Source organism: Gavia stellata, chromosome 8 (genome assembly GCF_030936135.1).
Source record: "Gavia stellata isolate bGavSte3 chromosome 8, bGavSte3.hap2, whole genome shotgun sequence".
Classification (NCBI taxonomy): domain Eukaryota; kingdom Metazoa; phylum Chordata; class Aves; order Gaviiformes; family Gaviidae; genus Gavia; species Gavia stellata.
In genome coordinates, this window is record NC_082601.1 from 25001317 (window position 1) to 25013780 (window position 12464).

Below are 12464 nucleotides of genomic sequence, written 5' to 3' on the forward strand. Positions count from 1 at the left end.
TCTGCCAGCTGGTTTGGTGTTTCATGCTGGATGCCTTTATTATTATTTCAACTATTTTTTCTAAATCACTCCCCCTCACTCACCGCCCCCCACTAACTCAGCATTCAGCCTCTGCATTTACATTTATCCTCCAGTGAAAAGTCTCCATCCACGTAAGTCTGGCCTTGTTCCTGCCCTGTGCCTTGGCCAACAGCTCCCATTGTTGCAGCTATCTTATTTCAAACAAGCGGCTGGCTGCTTCCAACCTTTATCCTGGGCCAGGCAGCTGCCGTGCCCAGTGGAGATACAATTGCACGGAGGCATTGCGGGAATGCGGACGATGCCCCTCCGGATGCTCTCAGGATCTCTCAAAGCATTCCTGCCCACCAAAGGCAGGGCTGGCAGGTTCGCTCTGAAACAGATGGAGGAGAGTGTTACGACGCTCTTCGGCAATTATAGCTCTTGGGTAACATAAGTTTCTGTCCCCCCCAAAAAAAAGGTCTAGCTGTTTGGAATCCGCAGCAGACAGAATCCTTATGAGCCCCAGAAAGTCTGCAGCCTTCGTCTGGGTTGTTTCTCTTGCAGCTGGGCTGGGCTGAGAGCAGCCCCCTGACCCGAGAGCCAGCTCAGCCTCACTGGCTGGAAGCCAGAGCTCATGCTGGAAGAGGCAGGAGCAGGTATTGGAGAAGGCCTTTGGGGAGCGACAGCTTGGCTGCAAGGAACGTTCACTGGCAGAGACACAAGATTGTTTCCCTCCCCCCCAAAAAAATCAAGGCAACCCGAGCTGCTGCGGTTAAAAATGGACAGAGACATGAATGCCACTTGTTGTTAATGGGGGAATGTGACCATCATGACCGAGGTGAAAAAGCAAGGGGAAGGGATGAGCTATACCGAGAGCCTGAATTTGACCCATTGCTAAGAAGGGTATTTTTTTTGGCTTCAGAGTATTCAGAGGGGTTTTTTGACAAATGTTTTATTCCCACACAGAAAAATCCTTTTCCTGTCTATCTCAACTCCAAGCTTTCTGGCTTGGTTTGTGAGCCCCCACCCCAACCTCAGACAAACCCACTTCCAACTGTGCTAACCTGGCAGAGCAGATCTCATTCACATCGATTGGAAAGCAGCAGAACTCACCGCTAGCCGAGTTTAGGGCATCGCTCCTTCCATTCACGTACCAGGAACGAGTGCTGCGAGGGCTTCTGCCCGCTCCAGCCCAAAGGAACATAGCCGCGAACAAATACTGCAGCAGAGAAGTCTTTTTGGCAGGGTGATACCATACAGCCACATTACAAGTGAGCAGAATACCTAATACTTTTGACAGAGTGAGGAATACAAGATTTTCACCGAGTTCTTTGTCACAGAATCGTGTGCATAAATGCAACGCTCGACTAGAAAGAGCAGATGCTAGAGGCTCCAATGGCTGCAGGGACTGCATGCGGGAAGCAGAAGTGAAATTAATAAAAAGAAGAGAGAAAAGGTAGATATGACACCAGGGGAATTAAGGGCACAAAATCGGAAAAATAATAGCAGTGTTCCTCTGGGGTTTTTTAGCTTCCGTACGCATTTTTTAATGCCTTTTGGTATCAGAAAACCGGCATTGTTGGTGACCGTAGATTACAGCAGCACTAGATAAGAGAAGGCAGATGGTTAGACGAGTAACCTGTGAGCTTGCCGTGTGTTTGTGAGCAGATTGCCCCGGTGGCAGGCAGCACGGTGCCCGCTGGAAGCCCTCTCGCAGGAGCCGGGCGGCTCCACGCTGCTGCCACCAGATGGCAACAGGCGGCCAGAAAAGGCAGTGGGCACAGGGCGGCAGCGGGGGGGACCACCGCCCGCAGCCCCCAGCAAGAGCAGAACAGAGGGAGTAGATGTTTTCAAGCAGAAATGCATTCAAGGAATTAACGACACTCTTGAGATGCTAATGGACTGTACTTCCCCTGTTCGTTCCAGTGCCCATAAGAACATGCTAAGCATTAATAGACACATCAGTACATATTGACAGATAGGATTTAATTCTGCAAATCAAGAAATGCAAAGTTGCGGCTTTCCATACTGAGACACACCTCGGCCATCCTGCAAATATATTTTCTCCCCATGGATGTTTGTAGCAAATTGGTTTTCGGCATACCTTTTCTCTGTTTTCTATTACACAGGCCAAAGGAATTAAAAATACCAAAAACACACTCAAAAGTGGTGATCTTAACCTCCGCATTTACAGAGCTTACTTATTAGAGCATAGGCATGGTGCACATTTATCTAATCAGAAGGATGCTTCTGAAAAAAGGACTTGAGTCCGGAAAGAAAGAGAAGAGCAAGGAAAAAGTCCACAGTCAAACCACAATCACAAAATAACATAGTTCGATCAGTGGCCCAAGTGCTAACCTATTGCAGGCGAGGAGAAACACGGCTCCCCTTTAAACAGGCATCAACCCCCACGGTCCCGCTGCTCAGACAAAAATGACACTGGCAGCGGAGGCTCATTTACCCAGCCTGAGCAAGGCAGGTGAAGCAGTGAGAATGGAGACCAGCAGTAACCGAAAATAGAATCGGGTGAGATGACAGGCGTAAGCTGACCACCCACAGAGCCTCAGAGGAATTGGTAAGAAGGTTGCAGTTTCACATTGCCTTTCTGTTATGGAAACTCCAGGAAACCAGTCCTGGAGCTGAATAAAGCTGCTGACTGAAGCAGTGGTAAATACAACTCCAGCCATCATCCCTGACAAGGGTACTTCTAGGGCTCCTGCCTGAGTACTAGGGCTTATCTCTGGGACCAAGGTGAGTCACACTGGAGAGCCAAACAAGACAATGAAAGAGAACAAGTCCATTAGATGTGAGGTTTGTTCTTCCCTGCTCCTGCGGGCCACTCTGTCAGCACAACAGCCTGCGTGAGCCATGCTAGGACAGCAAAGGAACTGCTTTGCTGGTCCATCCCCTCATGAAGACTTTCCTGCACAGCAGGCCTCCTCAGATACTCTGCTTCAGTGGTCAGGAAAATCTCATTCATACTTGGATGCAGCTAGGGGACACCTGTATTTATTAAAAACTCTGCCCTTCCCCAGCAGCACAAGTCACCAGCTGGAAAATGCACTCAGTCTGGTGCAGACCACTACTACTACCTGTTCCAAACTTCGTCTACATCCACCAGGCATGAGTTTTCTCTCTGCAGATGCAGAAAAACTCCACAAAGCACAGAAGTCTGGCAGCTGATAGTAAAACTGAGCAGAGAGGGTGGCCCAGGTGTCAAAGCTGGGATCCAGGTGGGCACTGCCAGCTCTGCCACATCCTGACGATGGAGAAATCCAAGACAATGTTTAAACAAGTGTTGGGCACTCAAGTGCTCTCCTGGAAGTGTCTGCCTCTGGAGATGGCATTATATCATCACATTATATTTTGGGTACATTTTCTGATGCTGATTTGCTTTTGTAAGTATATAGCTGAGTTACTACCAGCGCAGAAAGTAGAGCCTGGCATTGCCTGACTTCTGGGAATGTGTGTATATCACACCGTACCCCTACCCCATTTCATACAGTGGCTTTCATGAGTGGGACCACAGACAGCATTTAGCCTGAAGTATACCTCTGGATGCTCACATTTACATGTTTAAATACACGTATCTGTTTTTAAATGCAGATGATTCTCCATTGGAGTAACTGCAGTGCAGTCTGTTCAAGCTTAGGTTTACATAAAAGCAAGCTGCTTGTTCAGCTCATATGAGGTCTGACAGATTTTGGCCAGTATTCCATAGTTCAGAGTTTTCCTGAAGACATGTTGAGGGGAGCTCCACTACACAGCCAATAGAAAGAACTGGCAATGTGGGAAGTACGTTTTAACACGCAAAAGCCGCTGCACTGGTTAACTGCTTCTCTTATCCAGTTCAAAGGGGGGGAAAAAAAATAAAAATCTTAACTGACACAGGCTCTTCTCTGATTGCTGGCTCATAAGGATATAATTGACTACAACCCTTTTGCAACGTCATCACTCCCAAATACAAAAGCAATTAACTCCTGGAACATGGAGACCCCACGGCACGTTCCCCACATAGCCCCGGCTATGGGTTAAGAGCACAAACATCCATATGGACATCATCTGGTTCTCCTGGAGTGCCCGTGTCGTGGCAAGAGGTGGGCATGCTAAACCATCCCACATCACACCTGCGGTAAGCGCAACTAGGATAAAGCTTTGCGATCCTGAGAACACCTCCGTAACCCTGCGAGAGCCCTGGGATATCTAGCTTTGAGGTACAGATTCTCTCATTGCTAGTATTAGCTGGATAAACATGTAGAAACAAGTTTATTTTATTTTTAATTCTGCAAGTAGGCTGAGTGGCAGAGCCCTCTCTCCCTTTGCACACAGTGCTTCCCCTCCCTAAGCCCCACTGATCCCAGAAAACACTTAAAGGGGATCTCTGCAAAGCATCCCTCTCACCTAGAGCTGCAGTGGTTGCCTTTAAAAAGTCAACATTTACCTCACTGTGCTACCTGAGCCATCACAGCGTATTAAAGCAGAAAACGCCATCCTCTACCTGGGCTGCCCATTAGCTCCCGGGGACGGATTTCTGCTCCTGCACATGACACACTTGGATTTGTTGACGTGTGCTTTACCCGGGACTGACCTCATGCCAAAATACGCACTTCTGTTGCTTATGTTGGGATCTTTGTTGGCACACAGAGAGCACTTTGATGGTAATTAGTGGAAAACACTGACTGCTGGGGTTCCTGGGGTGTAGCTCTCACCTGTCACACGAAGTTTATTTTGCCTCCTTGGCAGGCTGCAAGATCTTTGCCACATTCCTGGACAACAGGGAACGTACAAGCTTGTGTTTATAACTGATAAAACAGAAAAACAAAAACATACTCTCAACTCGAGAAACACCTTCAAAGTGATAACTAAAGTATTAAAAACCTCCCCTTTTGGGGTGTATTTTGCAGGGTGTGGTGGCTCTGGGCTCCCGCAGCAGGGGTGGGGGCTTGCAGCGGTGAGGCACGTTGGGATGGGACTGAAGGCCAAGCAGAAGTTGGGAGGTGGTTCCCACTCCTCTGACAGCCCACACTAACTTTGTACTCAGGATTGCACATGAAGCCAAATTCCAGGTTTCCCTGCTCACCAGTATGTGGGATTTGACAGGAGTTCAAAACACCACACTCGAAGACAGTTGGGGGAGTATCTTGGTAAACACACACCACAGCAAGCAGAGCGATGCAAGTGGAACACCAGCAGTGCAGGAGCAAAAGCAGCACAAGTAACAGCCACGTAAAAGCAACTGGCGTTGAAACATAGAGTTCCAGCTTAACGATTCTTAACAAAGTCTAGTTTTCAGATTAGCCTAATTGTGAAATTCACCCTCCTAGCAGACGAAGGCCAAGTCTACACTGACTTGTCACGCAGCCCTTGAGTTTGCATTTTGTTTTCAAGCAAACAGTCCGCGTTCACATGTGAAAGCTTACAGCACACCGAAGCGCTGTGCGGCCAGTGGCTTTGTGGTGCTAGCAGCCTTGCGTGTCCAGATACACATCATTCTGTACAGCGTCCAGCCAATCCACGCTGCCTCCGCTAAGAAACAAGAGAATAATCTACATGACCATTTTCCTTGGTCAGTTTTCCTGGCTACTTTACCTAATCAATTCTGATCACTTTGTATCTTTCCTTCTCTTTCTGTGCCCCCTGCACTTGCAGGTCACTGGTGATGTACGGGGATGGGTATTGGTATTGGGAGGGATGCTACACTGACCGCTGGCTCTCCAGGAAGAAAAAAATCAACATGTCACTTTTTGGTACACAGACCATCGGTGCCATCCAGCAGAGATCAGCTGAGGGACGCTGACATTTGCACTCCTAGGTTCCTCTTAGTATCTCTGAGTACATATAAGCTGACTAAAAAGAACCAAAGACATGAAGAGGGAGGTTTGGGCCATTTAAATCTTTTTATGACGCAGAGGATACAATTTCCATGTATATAGCTAATCTGTCTACTGGTGAACGTTTGCAACCTTCCATCCCAGTACAAAATTAACATACCTACTAGAAGTGGGCAGGTGTAGGGTGGGATGTCCCGCTGACACCGTGCTGGCCTCTTTCAGCCCACTGAGGGAGACAGCAATGAACGGTGCCGGTATGCCCACACCACTTCTAATCCCTGCCCACCAGCAGCAGCAGCAGTCCCTTGGGAAGCTCTCAGCCGGCACTGCTAGGTGAAGCAAAGCGTTCCATTTGTTACCTTCACCATTCAAAGCATATTTGCCTCTTCACTTGTGATACTGAAAAGAGTCTTTGACGGGAGCCCAAGGAAGCTTTAGGAAGGGGGGTTTAGCTAGGTCAAAGCTCACTGTTGAAGTTACTCGGAACAGAAAGAGACTTGGGTGTAGGTGTGCTGGCAGATTAGTTTTCTGTTCTTAGTTAACACTATTAGCAAACTGACATGATGACTTAGAAGCGAGGCTAAACCTGATATCAGACCTGCAGACAGAAAAGGGAACATTAGTGGGGGTTTTCCTCCCACCAGCACAAGAGAAGGAGAACAGCAGATCCCTCCTAATATTGGGAGAGATCTCCAACCCAAGGATGGACACAGACCACGGAACAAGCCAGCCCACGCTTTCCATGGCAGTACCTCCCAACTCCTCCTTTAGCCTCTTCCACCGCCAATATCCTCACCAGGCAACGCCAAGTTGCTTCTTTGCTGTAACGTCAGACCAACCCTTCTCGATTTACATTACGGAGAGAGAACTTCAAAGCAAGCCGTGGGCAGACCACAACTCTTCCTCCAATGAGGGGGCATGAAGGAGCTGTAGAGACTCAGCATTGCACCATATTTGAAATGATGAAGAAGGGTGAGCATCTGGATTGCTGTGCATGGATGATTTTCTTTTTTTTTTTTTTAAAGATTGAAAACCAATGTATCCACTGTATTGTAACGCATTTGGAAATGATGCCTTTTCTCTGAAAGGTAAGATTATGTGTGGGTTGGGGAACTACTTCCAGGAGAAGTTCACAGTTTTCTGCGAGGAAGTGATTTGCAAGTATCATTGCAACTCACCTAGGGAACAGCTTGTGACAGATGCTACAACTCCTCCACATGTATTTGACTCTTGGCCTCTGCTGACTTTTAATAAATGTGCTCAGCTGGGCTTTGAACCTCTTTCTTGTGAGGTATCCTGTGCTGCACCATGTCAGTGGTGTCTAACCCACCTTGTAGCAATCTCAGCATACCTGAATTCCAGTAGTTTACTGGAAGATGTCATGTGAGAGTTATTGCATGATACAAACAACACATGTCCAGCATCATGATACTGGAGAACATAAAAGGGGACAAAAGAACAAAAAGCAATTAAAGGAATCTCTCCCCTTCCCCTTTTTGAGAACAGAGTAGGTGCTGGAGATGAGCAGTGAGTAACAGCATTGTGCTGTGCTAAGTTCTTCTGGGTTTAGTGAGTGATCCTTCAAGTAAGCTTTAGGATACACCACCTTATAAATATTAATTTACAAAATGAGTGATTTTAATAGTTTGGACAATCCTATTTGCATTACTGACACAGTTAGTAATAAAGCATGAAAAAAAGACGCAAAGAGAAAAAGCTTAGCATTCAAACTTAGGCTTGAGAGCAAGAAGCAAAAATTACAGGCAACATAGTGCTTGAAAATGAATCCTGGTTGCCTGCCAAATGTATTTTTCAAAACAATGCCTAATTGCCTCAGGAAATACATTAATCAAAAGCTCCCAGAGGCCTAAGAACAGTTTGCTCCAATCCACCGAGGCAGAGTAGCAATAAAGACCTGAGTAATACAAGGAGCTACATATGTCCTTGAGACAAAATACTTACATGAGAAATAGGAAAGGATACTTAACTAAAAGCTCTTAAACAAATTCCTTGAGCTTATTGACATCACTCTTGGGAGACACCAAATAAGAAAAAATGGTACTCTGACTATGAAACCAGCAACAGACATTAGAGAAGTTCATGAATCATGCTGTCCAAACTGAGATATAGAAGGTGGCATCAAGAAGAGTATCTCTGTGGTGTGGCCCAGATCACGTAAAGAGCACATCAGGCCAGCATAAAGAAATGATCAGTCTATGCAAGAGCACTGGAGAACAGCGTAACCTGAAATGCCCATGACCAGAGGCAGAGCATGCTGAAGAACTGAAGAAGAGTTGGATCACTTGATGCGTACGTAAGGCTTCCTCCTCTCGGCACATCAGCCCAGGGTCCTCGGATTCTGTTGGAGGCAGAGCTCACAGCGCTAACCAGCCCCGCGCTGCAGAGAGGGACCCTGAGGAGGTTTGCTGGAGGTGCAATAACAAGCCCCGCACCCAGCTCCCCATGCCCTGCTCTCAGGCACATCTCCTCTGCCGTTTACTTATGCTCCTGCTCGCACGTGAGCGAAGCAGAAGGCACTCTTGCCTAATATGGTTTACTCAGCAATCGCTTCAATCCACAATGCATTTCCCAGCCCTCCTTCTCTTGCATTACATAAGCTTTCCAGGGCTGATGTGCAGTTGCTAAGCAGTAATTTTGCATGACTAAAAAAGAAATCCGTGATTGCTAGGTTCACGAAACGGTTTTTTTTCCTTATTGCAATATAATTATAGCTGTAATAAAAACATTGCGGAACAATCATCAGCATGCAAAAATTAGGTCAGGAACAGGGTGAGTATATTGTATATGCCTTTTAGAAGCCTTTACTTCTTCCTTTGCCATTGGAGGGGGAAGGGCAGGAAAAGTTTGGTATTGTGTAAAATCATAAATAACAGGTTTTACCATCCTGTCAGCTAATCTGGCATAAACAGAAGTCCGCATTCTTGTTTCAGAAGGCAGTTTGCTTCCCTCATGGCAGACCTCTCCTAAAGCCTTGTCAGAGGCTCCCTGCAGGCGGCCTCAGCACGCAGTGTTTTCCCTCTGCCCCGCAGTCTGAAATGGGAATGGCGACACATCCCTCCAGCAAGGAGCTGGAGGCAGACGTGGCCCCCATCCAGGGAAGGAGCCTTGCACCTAGGCCGTAGGTGTGGGGAGCACACGTGCTGCTCTCCCAAGGGGTGCAAGCGTCCCACACGCCATGCGTAGCAGGTCCAATGCGCCATGCGCATGCCGGGCTGCCGTGCATCGCTGTGGGTCCGCTGGGATGGAGGTCTGGACCAAGGGGCTCTGTGCCCAGCCTGCCTCCAGCTGGGACATCTTTCCCACCCAGTTGCCGAGGCCTGGCCCGGCTGATAAGAGGTCAAGTAACCCTGTGCTAAATCGCTGAGCTAATTCACTGCTGGGACATTTTCCTGAAATGGCCGCAAGATTTTTTCCCTTTTTCCCTTTTGATCCTGAAGCTCCTAATTATGCCCCCAAGCACTGTCCTAAATATCTTTTTTTCCCCGGTAGTTCTGACATATAGCTTTTACTAGACATACATTTTTAACAGCTATTCACTACCTCCATAATTTTTAATAATTTTGCCTTCCTTTATCCATGTCGAAGATTTGCTTTCCCTCATACTCTGTGCAAGTTCCTTGCCCGCTACCAACTCGTACTTCTTGCCAGTGCCCCTCATTTCTTCCTTAGAAGTCCAAGGAAGATGTTTTTCTCAGTTTAGTCCATTCTTTCCCATCTTTTTGACTGTGACCAACTGCCTTTTGATAAGATGTTGCTAGTGAGGTGGCTCCAGCGCCTGCCCAGCCCCACATTGTGCTGTAGACACGTACCCCATGGCCCTGGAGACAATAAGGTTGACTCCTGAACTAGAGATAACATGAATTTGTCATGGAAATCAATTCGCTTAGAGAACAGATCAACTTAGTAACAACCTTTACTTCTTATAGACCTATGTTATTTATTGTATTGTCATTTAACGAACACAAATAGTAAAAATACTAGCTTTCTGCATTTAATTAAAAATTTGAATAAAGGTAAAATGTGAATAAATGTTAAATCATATAATTGCTTATATGCCCGTTCAAATTATCTTCCTGGTTAGCAAAAATAAGTATCAAATTTACTGCAAAGACAACATTTATTTCTGCACTACCTGCTTTAATGGTTATCAGGAAAGATCAGTTTCATTAGCATAGTAACAAAAATGAAAACAAGATGAAAATGGAGGCTTTGCCTCCATACTTAATAGAAAATCACAATTAAATTAAAGAGACTACAAAAAATAGTGACTGGACACAGATTCAAGGGATTCAAAGTCAAGCAAGTATTTCATTGACTGTTGGGGTCCTCCATCCCACATTCCTGTCCCTAACGCAACACACAACCTGTGTATTTGACTCGGAGAGACAAGTGCCCTGCGAGGGACAGTTTTGTCCTACATCGGGTGAGTAGTGTGGCTATCAGACGCTGTCAGCCTTAACTATTTGAATATTGAGATTATTTGGTGTTAAACATATTCTGAAGTTTTATCATCAATTGGCATGCAGTTTCCTTCATATCTCATTGGAATTTGAGATGCGAGGAAAATAAAGCGTGCTTATTACGGCAAGGACTCAGCTGCCTGACCTCTAAGCTTCTGTGCCTACTAGCTGCAGTAACTCCTCACCAGGGAGCTCTCAGGGGAGGGGGTGTACAGGCATTAAGGAAAAGCTATGCTTCTTGAGCTGGGGTCTTGGGAGGTTTGTTTTGCGGGTTTTGGGTTTGGTTTGGGTTTTTTTTTTTTCCAGCTGGTCAGCAAACTGACTGCTCTTCTCTCAGCAGCAGGTCCCCATTTAGGTTTTCTCCTTTCCTGCAGGAACTTCCATGATCATAAGTCACTTGTTAAACTCGGCTGGAAAAAAGGCATCTCCAGCAGGAGACCAGCGCCTGGTAGTGGCTAACAAACCTTGTTTGCCCTGCATGCGTTGGAGAGGTTGACCATCCCCAGAGTGAATCTAGGTTTGCTGTTTTGGATGTTTTTTCTCTGACTGTGATCCAGCTTTGCACCTATCATCATTGCTTCTAAAGGCGGTCAAAAGCATCTGTAAAGCGAGGGGAGCAGCCATTACTGTCAGCAGCACCCATCTGCACCGAGACGGAGGAGCTGGATATTTCACACAAGGAAAAAAAATGTAATTATCCTAATTACTCCCATTTACTACATGCTTCCTGCTATACACTTTAGAAGTGGGACTCCAACTACCTGGTTCAGGTTTGCTTGTGCAGCAGTGAGGAACAGCAGATGCCTTTTGCTCAGGTAAGCCAAGTGCTCCGCTGGCTCACCGGGGCTGCCAAAGGACACAGGGTGCCACCACCACAGCCAGAGCGGCTGAGGCAGAGCCATGCCCTTCTCTGGCCATGCCCCCTATCAGCTACTGCCGGGAGCTTTAAGAAAAGGATGCTTTTGCCACAGCTGGCTGTGGTGGCATTAGGTGCCAGGGACAGGCACGTAACAAGTGATGCAAACACAGCAGATGCAACAGGTGGGTCAAATGTGTGCGTGCAAAACCTTGCCAGCGTTATTTAGAAAGAAACCCAATGTCCTGATGTTAGGAGCAGAACCATGAGAGAGTGCCACGCCAGGGAGCTGACTGCAGAGATAGGGCCAGCCAGAGCCAGAGCGTCCCCACGAGGTACCCTGGAAGGGAAGGCAGGGGTGATGGATGGTCTGAGGACTGGGATACACAGGGATGAGGAAATGCATCACACGCTGTCGAGGCAGCAGGGCGGAACGCAGTGTATTTAGGAGCTGGCTTGGAACAAGGTAGCGGTGAACGTATGTGGCTGCTGGAAAGTGCAAGGCAGATGTGACTGGGGAGCACATGGGCCATTGCTCTTGGGCAGGGGGGGCAGTGGTGGTGGGCAAGGCTGTGGTCAAAGACATACAGTTTTCCAGCTGTGTCAGTTCATTGGGATAGCAGCAAGTCACTTCTAGTGCTACAGGAGATTTAAAAAAACAAACAAAAAACCCAACAAAAACCCTCAAAACAGAAGGAAAAGATGATCTTTAGATTCTCTCAAAACCTCCCCCTGCTCTGCCTTCCCATCAGCCGCCAGCAGCCTCCCAGCCCAGAGCAGCACTCCCCACCTGCTTACCAGCATGCACCCCCAGCTTCACCCTTTCCTCCCTGGGATCCTTCACTCCCCACTGCCAGGAGAGCTGTAGGAGAGAGCTGCCTTCTCACCTCTCTTCTCCCGGCCAGACACATCAGGGAAGGGGTGGGATACAGTGAGGGACCTTATTGCTGCCAGGGAGGGAGCACAGCTGGTTGCAATTGCTAGGGGATTACTCCTCCTCCTCTGGAAGGTGTTGGCTGCCTGAGAGGAGGGAAAGGGTGAAACCTCCAAGCTGCCCAAGCAGTCTCACCTGGCTGCTCTCCTTTGGGGCTAGTGTCAGGGAACGTGCTCGACCAAAGCGTCTTCCTAATCCTAGCATCTCAATTTGTCTTTCTTCCCTGCAGGTCCCATGCTCACTCACTCCTTTCTCCTTTTCCCCTGTTTTTATTGCCAGCCCTTCAAGCTGAGCCTTTTGCCAGTCCTTGCCTCCCTGAGGGCAGCTACACCACTTTTCCGGAACCTGCTGTTTCGTTCTCA